The 15,485-nt window shown below is 43.4% G+C and overlaps 1 long non-coding RNA gene across 1 annotated transcript in view; it reads left to right on the top strand.

The window, feature by feature from the left end:
- The first annotated feature begins 547 nt into the window (after positions 1-547).
- The window catches only part of LOC144753261 (uncharacterized), a 57,999-nt gene continuing 43,061 nt past the window's right edge, over positions 548-15,485 (top strand). The window contains exon 1 of the long non-coding RNA XR_013594272.1: positions 548-625. This is a non-coding gene — a long non-coding RNA (uncharacterized LOC144753261). The remainder of the gene's footprint in view (positions 626-15,485) is intronic.

Genomic DNA, 15,485 nt, shown 5'->3' with positions numbered 1-15,485 from the left:
GAAAAGTCAAGTTCTGTAATAGAAAACACGTGGAGTATAACAAATTATTCATGTGAAACAAACAGAAATATTCCACCAGGCAACACAGTTTTAGCTTGCCAAGTAAGATGCCAAGAAAAGATAGAACTAATTACCCGATCTCTGCCCTATTCTCAATTCTTCTTTTTGTAAGTTTTTTAAAAGGCAGGCTTTTAAGATGGCATGTAGTAGTTTTGAATGGGGCACAGCAGAACTAAATCAAACCCCCAAATAAGTAAAACCCCGGAATTTATCTGAAAGCGCCCCGCAAGTACATGAAATTGGACCTGCAAAACAGTTGTATGAAAACATTCTGATTGTTGCTCGACTCCATGACGCGAACACATCCTGTACTTCTGACTTCCACCCGCTCTTATCTCATGAGGCGAGGTTGTGCACTTTCTTGTGTTCGAGCGAGCCTTCCTTCTTCTGGAAGTTATTTCTCGACTGCGTTATTGACTTCTAAAACAAACAGAATCCTACGCTGTGAAGTGCAATGACGTATCATAAGCACACAAAAAAAACAAGAACGAAAGACAGGCCAAAGCAGGGTGAAGAATTGGAGCATGAAACAAAAGGCGAGTGTGTTATGTAGCGCTTTTCGAAGGTAAGGATGAAGGGTAGTCGAGATTAAATGGCTTGTCCTGGATCACTTCATATGGTCACAGGCGTGCTGAGGGGGGGCGGGGAGCGGCAGCTTTGAAGTCTCTGAGGCACAACAGACAAATGGTGGTTTGTGACATGAGGAATGTTGGGGTAATTAAAGGTGGCCGATCGCGCGCCCTCAGTTCTGTTCCTATTGTGAAGCGCTCTGACACCTTCGGGTAAAGTCCGCGCTATATAAAAAAGCATAAATAAACGAATAAATAAATAAGGCCCCCTCCACTCAAAAGAGCTCCCATCCATGCATACCCTTCGGGGCTACTTCGGTGCCACATGCTGCGATGCTGGATTTTGCTAACAGCCATAGCATAAGCACAAAAGATGAAACCCAGGCAGTGGCAGATAATCTCATTACTCAAACATGCCCGTGGGCATGTTAAAGAGGACTTGTCACCCCCATAACATTCAAAAACAAGCATGACAAACTCCCCAGGCTGCCGGTGCTCGAGGGTGGCACGGCTCCAGCTGATATCACGTCCTGGAGGCAGGATGGGGTGGGGTGGGGCGGAGGGAAAGGAAGGGAAAGCTTCCCAGCCACATTTTAGTTGGAGTAACTGGTAAACATCACATTACTAGAAACAAAAGTGGGCAGTGTAAGGGCACAGGGTCAGGGACAAGAGAAGAGATCGGGCGGAGCAAACGAGTAAATTATGAACTAGGAACAGAGCATAAGAAAAACAAGAACCAAAATGATGCGGACATTACACCCAACACCGTGAAAAACAGATTAACGTGTACTCTAATGCGCCAACCCCTAAACCGCTGAAAGTGAAACTATGTCCCTACTTGGCACCAGCCGACAGACTATCGGTTTATTGCTGCATCTTATATTCCCTACTTCGAACAGCTGTAATTCTGTGCTCTATGTATCATATGCCATTTTCAATGTTGTACCTTGTATAATGATCTTAGTTGAAGATGTCAACTATAGCACGCGGAGGGCTCAGGTTCCCATTCCCTGACCCCACGCCATGCTCGGTTGTCCGATGCCGGTCAAAATAGCCTGCCTCATGATGAAACACTGAGAATGAAAAAACATGCCCATCCGATAAATGTGGGTGCAGGCATTGTAGGTTGTAGGCAGGGGCGGATTGGCAAGGCGGGCATTCGGGCATGGGCCGAATGCACTGAGGGCAAAAGTGGGAACGCAGTTGCAGTTATAGGTAGGATGGCAGAAGGGAGGATGCATGAGATCAGAATACGAGAGTGAAGAAGAATCTAAATCTGTGGGAGGTTTTTAGGAAAGGGTGACTGGGCTTCGCACTGGGTGGCAGGAGTTGTTACCTAGATGGGCGGCAGTTGTGGTGCCGGAGCTCAACCTGTAAATGTCCCTTTGTGCCTCACCACAGGCGACAGTCGCAGCCACCAAAAACTTACACAGCTCTCTCTGCCGGAGTGTAGCAACGTTGTTCCTTTTTACATTTTGCGTTTTTTACCCTTGCATTCCCTAACAGCATTTGCTTTATTCCTGATGCTTTGTTTGTGTAGTTCTTCGTGCAAAGTATTGCTCATGTACAGCGAGCAGTGTGAAAACAACAGCTCTTATGTGGCTGTGCGAGTCTTGTGGGCTAGAACTGAGAGTCGCGGAGTTCAGGCCAAAGGCAGGGCAGACGTCTCGCAGTGCCTGTCAGTGAGATATAAGGGAGTTTTGAATACATGCTCATCCAATCATTGGCCTCTCTGTACATTGCACATAGAAATGGCCCAGTGTGGCAATTGTAATTGTGATTATCAGGGCTTTAAGTGGGTTGAAAAATTGGGGTGTCTCTCAAGGGGGCTTGGCCGGTGTAATTAAGGGCGTGGATTAAAAACACACAAGCTAAAAATCTGTGCTTAGCACAGTGTGCCGCCTGACTATTATTTTGTTGCTTCTGCATCCAGAAATATAATACAACTTGTAACATTACACCTACAACAAGCCAGGACTATGGACATTGTCAATGGCTGTTAGTAGTAGAAGATGAAAAAAAAAACCAAATAGGCATTCATTGCATATATGCTTCTGTTTTGAAATGATGAGACTGTGAAGAACTATAATGTGTCACTGAAAGGTTACATCAAAGGCAGTGAAGTGTGGTCCTGCTGCAGAGTTAAGATTTTTTTTCCACCTAGACCTAGGGTGAGGGAGAGCCCGACAGGGACACGATTCAGCACCTGCTTGTTAGTACTGCTGGTGCTGAGCACCGGCCGGACACGGCCCACTTAAAGCCCTGGTGTTTATATCCTGGTGTTATCGCAAATAAGGAAAGGCCCATAGGAATGAATGGGGAGTATTCCTTATTTGCGATTAGCAATATACTAATCGCAAATAAGATAGCGATTTGAAGGGTGCCAGGGGTGTCCAAAGGACACCCTGTAGCACCCCTTAAATGCACATTTGAACAGGTGTTGCGCACACACATGTCCAAAGGACATGTGTGTGTGTAACATGCAAAAGAAAAAAATGCACTAAAGTGCTTTTTACACTATTTTCGCAATTTACCACCAAGTCAGACTTGGTGGTAAATTGCGACCAAATATTGCGATTTCGCAATTTCTAATTGGTTGATGAATTGCATTTAAGGAATCTCTATTCGAAAATCTATGCGATTTCGGTAATAGCGATTTCTGCATTTGGGATGATGAATCCCAAATGCAAAAATCGCACTCGCAAAGGGCCAGATTCTGAGAATCTGGCCCTTTGCGAGCGCAAATCAGCTTGATGAATCAGGCTGCATGTCTTTATTTGTTTGCATTACTGTGCACTTTGGAGGGGGACTTGGCCTTAGTAAACTCTCTCGCTCCTCTTGCAGAATTTAGAAAAAAATGAGTGGAAACCGACGAATAAACGTTCATGTTTGAATGTACCGCTCAGATTTTAAATGTACATTTTTAAAAGCATTATATCTAGCGGTCGCAGATAATAAGGGTGCTAGATTGCTATCTTATATCTGCGACATATTAATTACTTTTTTGAAGGAAAGCTCTGTTGATATATTTGCCAAGCCTGGTAGTCTTAAATCTACCTGCATTCGGCTACACCGTTGGTTTGCTGGCGTGTTTTGTGTATGAGTTTGCAGATACGCACAATCCATCAAGAGGGCACAGCTGTCCTCTTCACTTCCGAGCGGACACCCCGGTGGTGGTTGGTGCGCAGCGCCCCGCGCTCAGTTATCTGTTGCTGCGCAATAAAGGAGTGAAGATTCCACCTCGGCTTGGCGCGCGGCCCACACAATGCGCTTCGAGCCTTTTCCAGAGGTCAGCGCGGATGACATCAGTCAAATTCCCGTTAGGAAACTCCCCTCGCGCAGCAGCACAGTGGTTACTGCCGCGGGCACGTGACCGTCTCCGCCCTGGCTCTGTTGACCTCTCAGGGGTCTCCAGCCGGACAAGTGGCCGATTGTGACTCAGTTGTGACGTTGTTCTTCCTTCCCGGGTCAGTCGCATAAACAGGTGTGTGTGAGACTTTCTCCGCTCTCCTGGAGGAGGCTGACTGTACTCTTGCACGCCCCGGCCTTCCGACGCCCGAGGGCGCGTTATTCAACACTCTGGAGCACACGAGACGTGTATTTATTAGCCTGTGTTAGAAGGCACCGTGCGCTGCGCTGTCTCTTGTGCGGTGATAGTGCGCGTATTGCCGTACGCTGTTCCAGCTGACACATGCTCTTGGCAAGAGTGTAATGGGAACGTTGCGTCATATAATGAAATTCCAGTTTTCTCGATGCGGAGCACATGGGCTACTGAACAGAGGTAGATGTAACGTTACCTCCCTTGTGTATGTATGGTCCTGCGCAAAGGAGTGCACTGATTTGGGAGTGAGCCACTGTCTTCCTGTGACCTACCTGCAGCTATTGTTTAGTCATAGATGATAGAGGCCAGCCTGATCCTGCTCTGGACTTGGGAGGTACATTCTAGGCATGGATTGGCGCACCGCTGTTTTACACAGGGGACGGCCTGTTTGGGTAAAACTAGTGCAGATTTTTCCAGAAGGGGGTGAATGAGCTACTTGTTAAATCCTGATTAGTGCAGATGTTCTACAGGGTGCCTGGTGGCAGGTAGCATCTAAGAGTACTTGAAATGTGTAGATGAATGAATAATAAGTCTTTATTGTATCAAATATATTAAAATATTCGTACAATAAAAAGGGCATTAAAATCACAACGTATCTGCAAATATTCCACAAAAAGCAGCATTTCAGTCACAGTTCCTTAAAACTACGATAGACCGAATCTGAAAATGTAGTTAACTTCCCAATAAATTGAGTCTGTAGGGGAAAGAAAAATACGAAACGGTTAGGCCTAAGTAATGATAAATTGGTACTTCTTCCCAATTCCACCAGGATTAAACTCGTAATCAGGAGGGCGGTCTGACTACGTATTTGACGTTCTCACAGCGGGGCGCTGGTGTGGAGTCCCCCTGTGAATCCTCCAAACTCGTAATCAGGCCCTTAATCTGGAGAATCATCATTCATGGCGGGTGGGCATTATAAAAATAATAAGTTATTATTAAAGTCCCTGGTTATCATTACTATATTTGAGGTATACTGTTCTAGAATTAGTACCAGTTCATCTAGCACAGTTTTTTAAAAAAAATGGTGGTGATTTTTCCTCTGATGGTGCAAAATAGACATTTACCAATAAGATTAGTTTTCACCTAGGATCCTTTAGAATCTTTCTCAGCAAACAGTATGGTTTTGTGTTAATTCTGAAACTTTTCAGATTAGTATTATTGTGGGCTAATGTTGCCAGCCCACTCGAAGGCCGGCCCAAAGGGCTCACGGTGGCTTGGATTTCATACGTTTTAAAGTTTGGTATGTTGAAAGGTTTTGTTGACCAGGTTTCCTGGACACATATTAATTAATGTTGATAAAAAGTTTGTATTAAATCTAAGGGTGGGCGAAGCAGGCAGAGTTGCTCTACGCGGAGCACCACAGACTTGGCCAAAAACTCCATGGAGCTCCGCTCCGTGCCTCCCAACCCCGCAATAAATATTTTCTAAACGCAATCTACAATTAATGTAAAATAAAACTGCCTTACCTTATCGCGGCTTCCCGGGCTGTCCTCCACCTCCTCTCCGTAATCCATGGTAGGACTGCGCAAGTGTGAGCATGCGCAGTCCTACCAAGACATTTGTCTAATGTAGGAGATTATAACATTTTGCAGGAACTTCGCACTCTGCAGAACGTGGAGTTTGCAAAATTCCACAAACTCCACCAGCGGAGCGAGTTCAGTGCCCAGGGTCAATTAAATCCTCGCTCCAATGTTTAAATGCCTTTCTATCCCCGTAATGTTCCTAGAGCAAATTAGCAACTTCTCAGTAGCATTTAACTCCGTGTCCCTGGCGCTAGGACTGGCCTGAGTAAAGCACGTTTTGATGAAAATGATGCATTGGCTGGTCAGTGATTGTGACTGTATGTTCCGCCGTTGGAACTTTAACAATGTTTATTCACAGGTTCGGCTCCTTGACTGCACATGAAGGGCCTTGAAAGTGGCTTATTTTAGTTATTACTTTTTGACACACCAGTCTTTCTTGCAATATAGACGGATACTTTGGCTTTACTGACTTTGTAAATTTAACACTCCTTAATACTCTTTTTTGCCAGAATCATTTGCAGTATTCTTTCACTGGCCCAGCTTGTTCTTGTAAGCTCGCTTTGAGTGCTAACATTTTAGATTAAGTGAACACTTAACAAGTCTGCTGAAGAGATATCTGCTAGGTCTGTGAAGTGATGTAATAGCCTCAAAATGTGTTGGCGACTCCAGATTTCATGCGGCCCTTGTGAAACATAATCAGGAATGAAACGCAATGTTGAAGCACCATTAGTCAAGGCTGCAAAGCTCATTGGTGGAATGTTATTCCTGCGTTGTGGCGCCCAAAGGATACAATTCAGATCATCCAGTGGGTTGAGTGATCCAGTTATGGTTTGTGTATTATAGCCTTAGAGCCCGCCACAGTGGGCTCTACTGGCCATTAAAGGCCCGCTCCAGCGTTAAAGGCCTGAACCTGAAGGCGAGAGCCTTTAACAAGGTAACAGGTCTTTATAGGCCAGTAGAGCTCGCTACATAGGGCTCTAAGACTATTAGAATATTCCGCCCATAGAGGGCAGAATGTTCTCATTTGTAAACAAAGGCCTCATGGAGCCTGATGATTTAGAAATCCCCTAGAACTCCGTGAGGCCTTTTGTTCACAGCAGCAGCTGTGAACAAACATTAGAATGTTGGAGCTCCGGGCTTCCATCGGCCATTAGAAGCCCGGATCACTACACTGTTTTCAATCGAGCACCCAACAATCCATTGTTCGACTATTTATTTCTTCGCTATCACCCACTATTTGTATCGACTGAGTGCAACACTGAGGGCTCAAAATAGCGTGGCTTAGCTATCATGTCTGCATTAAAAACTACGCCAGATAGGATGTTAGCTAAAAACGAGAAACCATCCGCAATAGTCTTGGAGATTTTTGTAGACATGTCTGCATGATGTCTCTGCATATTTATAGAATCTCCAGATTTGTATTTTTTTATTTAATTTCTTTAAACGGCGTTTGCTGATATATGGTTTAAACTCCTCTTCAGTTGGAGAAGCTAGGTCAATAGTTAAAACTTCTCTACCACATAAGTTAGTAGTTCAATTTAATTCAATAGACTTTATTTTGGCTCAACTGAACCATAAAAGTACACAGTCAAAACAGTATAAATACTTTAACATTATAAATAAAAATCTCAATTCATAACAGTAAGTAAACAGTCATACAACATCAGTAGTCACATGATTTACCACCAAGCTCAGATAAAACCAAAGAAGCAAAAACCTGGGAAGAAGTCCTTAAGAGGGAACTCATTTGGGGTCCGTTATGTACCCAGGATTATCTAAGCAAGATATCAGAAATATTAAGAACATTCAGTACAACGATAAAAGGCACAGCAGTCAGAAAAAAAAGATTCATTCAAGTATCCACCTAGAATTCCTAAAACCTTACAAATAAATATTAGTCCTCTGCTTGATGGCGCGTTCAATATATGTGGCTGCAGAGATGCAGAAATTGACCATGGGTAAGGTGTGCAGGTAGATGAGGCGGCTCTACAAAAACGAATATTGGCAGCTCTGAGGCTGGGCAACAAATAGCGTTTTCTCAGCAACAAACACAATTTACAGAATAACATAAAATGTACGGTAGTTTGTGATCATTGGTCATCACATGAGCATAAAGGAAGTTGCAAAAAGTATGTGCCTTGTGACGGAAAAGCAACAAGAAAATGCACTGTGCAAAAACTGAGTCTCTTCAGTAAGAATTTGTGATTTCCCACACATACTAAGTATGGTGCAGGACTTAGAGCCGGAGAAATCCCCATATAGGTTTGGACCATTCTACTGCACTCTGCATTCTATTGTACATGCAGCCTTCTAAAACGCATTCTTCAGAGTCCTGGTAGATCTGGCTAATACTTTGCTAGGAGAGGTAAATCAGTCCTCCCGTCTCATACTACAACATGCATTCTGTATATACTTCAACCAAGTAATAGTCAAACAGAGGTTGAGTTTTAAGCAGTCTGCAAGCACAGCCCTATTAAAGGATGTCTGATTTTTGGTCCAATTTCTGAGCCACAAAAGGAGTGGTGGGATTTTGATGAGATTGCTAATATAGCCAATCCCTATCTCAGTGTGCCAGATGAAGGAACTAGTGCTCTGGGGGACAGCTAGCAGTGTCTTGATAACATTATTTTCAGTTTTTTCAAGGGCACCCTGATCTTCAATGCCCCACACCCCAGCCCTATATGAGACAACACACAGGTTATCTCATATATGTCTTCACATTATACAGATTATTCAAAACTTTTTCTGAGCAGTACAAAAAGTGTTTATTCACACATATTCAGTGTTCATTTTCATTCACATAGGAAATGTTTAAAAGTGGAAAGGTAAGACAAGCCAATTATATCATTGGTTCATACACGTATTAAAGAGCACGAGTCTCCGTTTTTCATTAGTGACCTTTCTTAAACATTTATCACATTACAACATGTTTCTGCGCTCAAAGTGACAAAGAAGGGAAATAGTTTGAGTGGGATGGGTGTGATTGGGAAACAGTGAGGACTGGTTAAAGGATGTTGTGACCATACTACAATCAAAGTATTATTCAGTACAGCCTTTATAGACTAATTAAGTTCATTAGTTCCAAGCAATTCTTTAGCATAGGGTCCGTATTATTCCATGAGTGGCATCCTAGGCTAAGAAAGTAGGTATATTCCAGTCGGTCTACGTTTCGACCCCTGTATTAAGGGTTGATGGAAGCCTCATGCTGGGGTCTTCATCAGGACATTAACGGTGCGGGAGCGCTTATAGGTTGGCTGTCCAGTAGCCTGTTACTGTTGGACCTTCAATGGTTCCATGGTGGCTGTTAATGGCTGGGAATGCTATGGTAGTTTGCAGTCCATCTTTTTCTTCTTCCTTTTGGACTTCTGTTGTGGGCAGTATTGTTAAAAACTGTATTATTCTTCAAAAACCTCCTGGGCGCGTGCATCCATCAACGCTGCCGGGCTGGCTGACTCACTCGCAGCCCGGCAGCGTTGATGGATGCACGCGCCCAGGAGGTTTTTGAAGAATAATACAGTTTTTAACAATACTGCCCACAACAGAAGTCCAAAAGGAAGAAGAAAAAGATGGACTGCAAACTACCATAGCATTCCCAGCCATTAACAGCCACCATGGAACCATTGAAGGTCCAACAGTAACAGGCTACTGGACAGCCAACCTATAAGCGCTCCCGCACCGTTAATGTCCTGATGAAGACCCCAGCATGAGGCTTCCATCAACCCTTAATACAGGGGTCGAAACGTAGACCGACTGGAATATACCTACTTTCTTAGCCTAGGATGCCACTCATGGAATAATACGGACCCTATGCTAAAGAATTGCTTGGAACTAATGAACTTAATTAGTCTGTAAAGGCTGTACTGAATAATACTTTGATTGTAGTATGGTCACAACATCCTTTACCCAGTCCTCACTGTTTCCCAATCACACCCATCCCACTCAAACTATTTCCCTTCTTTGTCCCTTTGAGCGCAGAAACATGTTGTAATGTGATAAATGTTCAAGAAAGGTCACTAATGAAAAACGGAGACTCATGCTCTTTAATACGTGTATGAACCAATGATATAATTGGCTTGTCTTACCTTTCCACTTTTAAACATTTCCTATGTGAATGAAAATGAACACTGAATATGTGTGAATAAACACTTTTTGTACTGCTCAGAAAAAGTTTTGAATAATCCGTATAATGTGAAGACATATATGAGATAACCTGTGTGATAATCATTAAACCCTGACCAATATTTAAGTACCTACAATACTGACCCAGGTCAGAGAGTTTCTAGGGTTAACCCCGTTAATAACTCCCTACTATATGAGACAACAGCGCATCATTTGGCTTATAGACTGTCAAGAGATTCTTTATTGGTTTTTGACCAAGTTTGTGGGCAAAACTAAGGACGACCTCCACTGATTTGGAAAAGGCAACAGCTCTACTGGTCTTCTGAGGTCCCCATGAGAGACGGGTATCAAAGGGGATGCCAAGGTAGGAAAAAGTAGGAACTGAACCAACTTTCTTGCAGTTTACAAAGGGGACATTGTCCTTGTTCCTTCCCCCAAAAATCATTATGTGGGTCTTATTTTGGTTTATCATAAGGTCTAGACTGGCAATGAATTTGCAAAAAATGGCAGACGTTGTAAGCCATTCGAAGTCCTGGTGATTAGGACAGTATCATCTGAATAAATTAGTGTGTGGATACTCCAAGCACCTACACGAGGTCAATCTGCCCTGAGGTTAACCAGTTTATCCTCCAAGCTGTTTATATACATGGAGAACATGAAAGGAGCCAGGACACAGCCCTGGCATACACCCTTGCCAGGTTGAAAGATAGTGTAGATTCTCTACCTGAGCCGTACCTTACACTGGCATTGATATTATTGTGCAGATCTCTAAGGAAATTAACAATGTGAAGAGCAACCCCCATATCTGTCATGATGTCACACAATATAGGCCTGTTTACAGAGTCGAAGGCAGAACTGAAATCCATAAAAGCCAAATACAACTTGCCATACTTGGCCACAGTGTATTTGGCAATTAACAAATACATATTTAAGGACTCCTCGACTGCACCTAGGCTAGAGCAGAAACCGAATTGGAGCTCCGATAGTATGTTACGCTCCTCGGCCCAAAACTGCAAACGGTTCATCAGAATTCCTCCTATAATGTTTGTGGTGAAATATATCAGTAAAATAGGACGATAGGAGGGGGGTGGGGTTGTTTTTCAAGCCTTTTTTAAAAATAGGACCATTATTTGCATGGGACCAGTTCTTCGGAGGACCAGCCACTAAGGCGGCATTAAATACGTTTGTCAGGACAGGGGCCCACAGTGGGATATTGGCTTTAAACATATCAGAGGCAAGCCCATTTGGACCAGGAGCACACCCAACCGGACAACTAGCCACAGCCCACATAACCTCTTCCATAAGTAAACCCGCCGAAAGCTTAGCGGAGCGCTGTGACCATTTAAGGTGCTGCTAGTCTGCGGCTGATTAGGAGCTAAAGGGATATGATCGAGGATCTCAGGGTTCCCTAAACAAGGGTCAGCATAAAGCTTGGTGAAATGGGCAAACCAGGTTTCAGATGGAATAACAGTATCCATGCCAGTCTCTTTTTTGGCCTAAAACAAACTGTGATTTACTGTTGCCTAGAAGGCCTTGCAGTTCCTAAGTTCGCTGCCTGAACCAGTGATAGTATTCTTTCTGGTTTTGAGGGCATCTCGGTACAAAGTTCTACATCTTTGCACCGTGTCCTGAACTCTATGAGTTTGTTTCAGCGCAGCGAGTAACTGGTTGTGTGCCTGGGTGCAGTTAGCTTCAAACCACTTTACAGGTGGCTTATGTCCCCTATTGTGCGGTACCAAGATAAGGTCATTTGCTACTCTACAAATGTTGTTAAAGCTATTGAGGAGTGCAGGACGCCACTCTTGTGCATAGTCCACTGATAAGCAGACCAAAAAATCTGAGTAAGTGGAGACCATTAACTGTGCTAAAAAAGAGGGTTGATCAACCCTGGACCATACTTTTACTACCCCATGATTCCTGGAGAATGATAAGCACGTAGGATGGACCGCTACAGAGATTCAAGTGATCAGTGAGCCACGGAGACAGAGACAGGAGCCTGTGCTCACTAAATTAGTATTTAAAAAGTCAGATGCAGGGATATTTCCCTTCCCATTTGGGGAGAATTGGTAGCCAATTAGTCGTTAGTATTATGTGTTGGAAGTATTTGAAGAATTTGCTTCTGTTGTTCATCACATCACTAATGCATTGTTTGGCATTTGACCTTGACTTTAGCTGTAACTTATATGATTTGAGTCTTGTCAGGTCCAGTTTTTGTAGTTTTTACGGTAACAATTGTAATGAATGAGCAATATAGTCCAGTCTCGTCAGGATTGCAAGATAAAATTAAAACTTGTCCATCCAGACACTTATGTTTTTGTAAAATATTTTCCTGAAGATTGTACATTATTTGGAGCAAATTTTTTATATCCTTTAACAAGATTATTTGTTTGGTGCAACCGACTGATTAGCTATCCATGGTATCAGCCATTTTAGCCATAGTTGACGTAATTATTCCCATTGCCTGTACTACTGGGTAGGAATGTGTAGTGTGTGGATGATACAGCACTAAAAAGTTAGGGCTATTGTGAGAAGTTGGCCTGATGTATGATGTTCACTATTCTAGTGAGCACCTTGTATCATTCCAAACAACCCTTATGGTGGTGGTTGTAAAGTCAACCTTATAGACAAGCTATCCTAGGGGTAGCATGGACTAAGCAGTCTTAGGCTGTAACTCTAGAGGGCATGTGAAGCTAGCTGTTTTACCATATGCAATCCTTTAATACTAAATGAAAGGACACCACACAAGTTATATATTATAAAAATATATGTATTTATTACTAGAATAATCCTCTGTACTCTTTATGAGTGCAGAGGCACAAGCGTTTAAACAAAAGCACAGTTAAACATTCAAAAGATTGAGTTACTGGGTTTTTCAGAACCGGTACCGAACCGGTAACCCAGCGGTGTCAGGGTACACCCAAAGACCTCGAGTACTTTCCTGATTCAGACCACAGAAACTCAGAGTCTTCTAGGTGAAGTCAAAGATCGAATTTATTGGCTGCAACCAAGTAACAGGTCCTAGAAGTACAACAACACGGTGTGTATATTCTCAGGAGACTGCTCAAATTTACAAAGTCAGGCTTCTCTTTTTATACGAAATATTGTGCTTTAGGCAAACATTCCTAACATTTTAGTATACCATTCGAATGTTTCTACTACAAAGGAAAAGCAGAGTCATGATGACAAGCCCACATTTCAGTTTGTCAAGCCCACAACAAATTACCCGGCAAGGCCCAACATTTTCATCAGATATCGGTGGACCCCCAATAAAACGGGCATCTCCCCATCATAAAGCAAGTGAGAGAAAAAAGAGCAGGGACAGGTGTGAGCAAGATTCGGCAGGGTGTGTGTGCGATGAAAAGGGTTTATGGCATGTTGTGCCTTGATGCTATCTCGTTCGGCCACTGGGAGAGGAACTGACCAAACAGGTTCGGCCTGGGGCAATGGTTCCAACTTGCCCGGGTCACAGGAAAGTCAATTAAGGTGTACGTGTCCTTTGGAATCGAATTTGGCTTAATTCAGCTGCCTATGTGAGGGCAACTCACAAAATGGCTGCCGTACACAAAATGGAAGCCAAGGGTTCAGGACGAAAATGGCGATTTCGAGGTGAAACCGTCACTCAAATACGACGAAAATGCCTATACATAATGTACTCGTCATTCTCGGTCTTTTGATACCAAATTCGTCATGTTACGACGAAGTTTTATTCTCGAGTCCAGAATTATTACACGAGTTCAGAATTTTCAGAACCACAAACCCTCCTTTTGCCCTTACATAGGCAATTAACCTAATCTCATGCTAATCTGAGTCCAGGTCTATATTCCTAAAGTCATTGAGATGTTGCTGTAACATCATTCTAGTACTTAGTTCGTCTCTTGATACAGGTTTCCTTACACATGATGTAGCACAGAGGCCACATATTGCAGGAGCACACTGCACGCACAGACAGAACAGGAAAAGAATTGCTAAGACTATCCCAATGACCATCAGAATTTTCCATCCCCAGCCGGATATCAGTTCCCAGAACCATCCCATCAAAGACCAATCTCCCTTATCCACATGAATAGATTTGGAAATCTTATGCAGTTTGGAGATGGCCTGGTACACTGTTGGAGCGTTATCTGGAATGAAAACACAGCAACTCGATTGGATCAATCTACATACTCCACTTCGGTCTGCAAGTATGACATCTAATGCGACCCTGTTCCGAAGGGTCATAAGACGATCCGACTGGAGCTCAGCAGTCAAGTTACTAAGGGCACCAGCAGTTTCAATCACGGTGGACTCAACCACCCTTGTCAATTGCCTTATGTTCCTGCTGTTAACCATGGGTCCCCAGAACGGCCGAAAACCCTTTACAAAGTCCCCAAATTCTTGTCGTGCAGTGTCTTCTTTACTCAAGACACCTCTAACTATCCTTGTCTTGTGGTAGTCTGCCGCTGCTGTGTAGGTGGGAGGCAACAGGAACGAAACAAAACATGAGCCCGAAAAGTCAGGGGGCAACCATGTATAGGCTCTATCATGGCAGATGAAATAGGTACCCTTAGCTGCTAAAAACGCAGGGGAAGTCTGAGACCCAAAAACATACGTTTCAGTACAGATACTCTTCCCTAACTGAGCTCTGGGATTCTTGCCAGTACCTTGCAGACACAGGTGACCCTGATGGGGTACAATCCAAATCGGGGAAGATCTCTTAGCTTGCTGTTTCTCACTCAGAGTAGCTCCATATCCGGTCACGTTCCATCCTATATATGCAAGTGTCTCATCTTCTGGGGTAGTTTCATAAGAAATATCTTCCTTAATCATGTCGACTATACCCTTAACAAGAGCACTATTTTTAGGATTGTCTGTTTCAGAAAGTAGGGGGTGGACTTCACGAGCATATATGAACATTGTTCTGTATGCCCACACAGAACCATTATGGCTGAAAGGCAGGACCAGATAAGGGATACCTTTATCCGTTGTGTGAGGCATAAGACCACACACCCAACAGTTAGTCGTGTTCATTACAAGTTGGTGTTGGTGCAAGAGCTGAACAAAGGAGTTATTAATAAACTCTAATCTCCTAGCGGATTCATGTTCAGGAAGGGGTTGAAAAGAGTGTGGGGAAACAGTAGAAGGAGGAGGTATGGGCGATGTAGTGGGTGCAAATGTCACTTGAAAAGAGAATAAAACATATCCTAATAAAAATATCATCACACTGAATAACATAAAAATGCACAATATCAAAAAACTTTTCTTTGTCATCATTTTACATAATCTGTGTTTAAAGTTCATTTCCTTGGCAGGTCTCTCCATCTCGAAAAACTCCATCCTCTCTAAAGTGCTGCCCGCGATGGGAGGTTGTTTCTGCCAAGGAATGCTTCTGTCAGTCTAGGGCAACTCCCTTGGACCAACCAGAACTGTCGACCTAACGTCGTCAGCTGCACCCCAAAGACTTTGGGCAATCGCGGCCCTAGCAGCGGAACCCGGATGGCGGTTCTAAAAACAAAAATAAGCAAGTTTCTCAGATGGGAGAGCTGCGCTTTTCAAAAATAGCAGGGGAAAAAAGAATTTTATTTGTCCATAGGTCTCGGCCTCAAATTATAGCGCTTCTTTCCAGGTACTGTCTGA

The sequence above is a fragment of the Lissotriton helveticus genome, chromosome 5_1 (genome assembly GCF_964261635.1).
Source record: "Lissotriton helveticus chromosome 5_1, aLisHel1.1, whole genome shotgun sequence".
NCBI classification, from domain to species: domain Eukaryota; kingdom Metazoa; phylum Chordata; class Amphibia; order Caudata; family Salamandridae; genus Lissotriton; species Lissotriton helveticus.
The sequence above is the reverse complement of the archived record's forward strand: the minus strand, read 5'-3'. Positions and strand labels throughout refer to the sequence as shown.